This window comes from Jaculus jaculus, chromosome 3, assembly GCF_020740685.1.
Source record: "Jaculus jaculus isolate mJacJac1 chromosome 3, mJacJac1.mat.Y.cur, whole genome shotgun sequence".
NCBI lineage: Eukaryota > Metazoa > Chordata > Mammalia > Rodentia > Dipodidae > Jaculus > Jaculus jaculus.
Window position 1 is genome coordinate 52,322,349 of NC_059104.1, and position 3,164 is coordinate 52,325,512.

The 3,164-nt window shown below is 35.7% G+C and overlaps 1 non-coding gene across 1 annotated transcript; it reads right to left on the minus strand.

Annotated features, from left to right (window-relative positions):
- Positions 1 to 691: 691 nt before the first annotated feature.
- On the minus strand, positions 692 to 798 carry LOC123459659. The gene has a single exon (XR_006636417.1). It is a non-coding gene; the product is annotated as a U6 spliceosomal RNA (small nuclear RNA).
- Between the last annotated feature and the right edge of the window lie 2,366 nt (positions 799 to 3,164).

A 3,164-nucleotide genomic window follows, 5' to 3' on the forward strand; every position in this document is an offset into this window, starting at 1 on the left:
TCCAGCTGTTGGATAGCTGTTGGCAACTGTAAGGCAAGAGACCACAGGGAAAAGAGAGGGGGAAAACAAACAAACAAACAGATATCTATGTAGGCATCTTTTGCAATCAACTGGTTTTACAGTAAGCTATGAGTATAAGTGGAAAGACACAGGGAAGTTCAGGGTTTGTCAATATCAGATCTAGAGGTCATACATTTAGCCTTGCAAAAGACCATGGACCATCCATATAAGCTTCTTGAAGTATTTTTTGTTTGTTTGTTTTGTTTGGTTGGTTTTCTGAGGTAGAGTCTCACTCTAGTTCAGGCTGACCTGAAATTGACTATGTAGTCTCAGGGTAGCCTCGAACTCTCAATGATCCTCCTCCTCTGCCTCTCAAGTGTTTGGATTAAAGGCATGTGCCACCACATCCAGAATGTTTAAAATATCAATGAAAGTATCTCCTGTTGAATAGATAAATGGACAATTCCAGTTAAAAATTAAGATTCTTGAACTAAAACATAAAAGTACTGAAGTGCCAAAATTATTTATGCTCATAAAAATTCTGCTCATCAAGGAGCTAAGACTAGGAGAAAACATTTGCAATATATGTATCTGCTAATAGGCTTAGGTCAGATAAAGAACCCATATTAATCATTTAAAAAACCTAAACACTACATTTGTTTTTACTATGCCCAAATAATCTTACATTTTAAAAAATATGGAATGCTTCACAAATTTGCATGTCATCCTTGAGCAGGGGCCATGATAGTCTTCTCTATATCATTCCAATTTTAGTATATGCGCTGCCAAAGTGAGCACTAAACACTACAATTTTAATAATGGACAAAAAATTTCAAGAGTCACTTTTGAAGGAAGATAAGAAATAGCATATAAAAAGTATGCTCAACATCAGTAGTCATTAGACTTACAAAAATTGAGATCACAGTGAGTGCATACTAGGATAACTACTTGTAAAAAAAAATCTGACAGACTCCAAATCAACCCATATTTATAGCAGTTGGAACCCTCATATACTGGAATGAAGTGTGTAAACTTGATATCTAATTTAGAAAATCTTTGGTAGTGAAAGTTACAATAACTCAGTGATTCAGCAGTTCTAGTGCTAGGCATTTGTGTAAAAGAAATTAAAGCATACATTGTCATCAACCTGCTTACGAATGTTCCCAACAGTTTCATGTAGAGCAGCCTCCTCAAAGAAAACACATCAAATGTTCATCAATGAAATTGGCTACACTAATGTTGTGTTTAGAGATAAAATACAACTCAGTTTGAAGATGAATAAACTACTGATGCATGTAAATACATGGATTAATTTAAAGCTCCCATGCTAAAAGAAAGGAATCAATCACAAATGTGTTCATTGATAGTGTTGAAGGGTAATTTATGGCAGACAAAACTGATCTGAGGTACAATAAATTCTAAGAATTATAGTGTCTAGTGGGGAGAAGATTGGGGGGAAAGACTAGTTAAGAGGGACGCAGCAGCTCTCTAGCATGATGGCAGTCGTCTTTGTAAGAATAGATTTGCAAGTTGCACAAATGATTAAGATCAGTGTAAATGGGTTATTAAAATTATGCATCAATTTATAATACAGGTACATTCTAGGCCAATGAACTTTTTACCTTTACTTTGTGATTTCAGATGAATTTTGCAGTTACTCTGTGTACACATTGAAGTTAGCAAATTGAATAGCATATTTAGATGTTTTACAAGTTTCTTTTATTTTTTTTTTAAATATTTTTTGTTCATTTTTTATTTATTTATTTGAGAGCGACAGACACAGGGAGAAAGACAGATAGAGGGAGAGAGAGAGAGAATGGGCGCGCCAGGGCTTCCAGCCTCTGCAAACGAACTCCAGACGCGTGCGCCCCCTTGTGCATCTGGCTAACGTGGGACCTGGGGAACCGAGCCTCGAACTGGGGTCCTTAGGCTTCACAGGCAAGCGCTTAACCGCTAAGCCATCTCTCCAGCCCTACAAGTTTCTGTTAACAATAGTTGCACTATATAAAAATGACCTAAACTCTTAGACATGTGTAACAGGCATACAAAAAATTATACTCACCTATCTCATTACATAATAGCCAACAGCTCCTGTACAACAAAACTTTAGATGTAGTGTGTTCCATCCCTGGCTTAAGCTCAAAGGGCATGGTGTTACACTCTGGAAAGTGGTCAAAACTGAAATATTCATTCACATACTCAACAAGGGCTAAGCAAAATTGCTTGAGGTCACAGTTTTGGCATTTTCTTTCCAGATCACTTTAGCAATTTTTACTCATAGGTTCTGCTTCAACAAATGTTGACCCTTTCCATTGATATCACCTTCAAGGAGAAATATGACCTGAGAATTTTGCCAGAAACTAGAATAAAAAAGAAACAGCGTAAAGAACAATGTGTAAAACATTCAATGAGAGATCTGGAATTTTAACCAGAAATCCAGGTTGGCACTGAAAAGCAGAGGTGGCTGCCACATGTCCCCACTATGACATGGCCAACCATACAAATGTATAGCATGCATTTGGGGGAGAGCAGTTTTGCCCAGTCTGTATCCTCCCATTGTTTCCATTATTGCTCCCTATTTTTAGGAGTTAATAACTAGGCTGTAGTAATTTGCTTCAGGCTGGCATGCTAGGTCTCAGTCAGAGAGTACATTTAGAATAATAGAACTATTTCAGATGCTTTTAGTGCGTGTGTTCATATAATCAAAAAATGTTTGCTGTTGCAAAAAATTACATGTGATAACAGATTGATTTCTAATGTGATGTAGTCATTTTTATTTGCCTACGCCCAATACTAGGGGAAAAAAAATCAAGTCACTGAAAAATGTGTTTTTGAAGAAGAAATGTGTTAATTCATATTCATTTCCATTAGCTCCAGTACCTAGTGGGTGTTTAATAAGTGTTCACTGACAAGAACAAAAACAACAATTCTATTTATTACACAAGGCATTGTCTTCGTCAATATTTTATAAATGTGCTTCTGTAAATGTGATTTCTTCTAAAAAGAATAAGTTAAAATAACTATAATATTCTAAATAATGTTTATGGCATAGCAAGCATCTCTTGAATGTTAATCTTAGAAAATAGAATTTCATGGAGTTACAATTTTTTTAAAAGGATCTGCCTTTTTCAGGAAAGAGCTACTTTTATATACTTTTTAAGGTA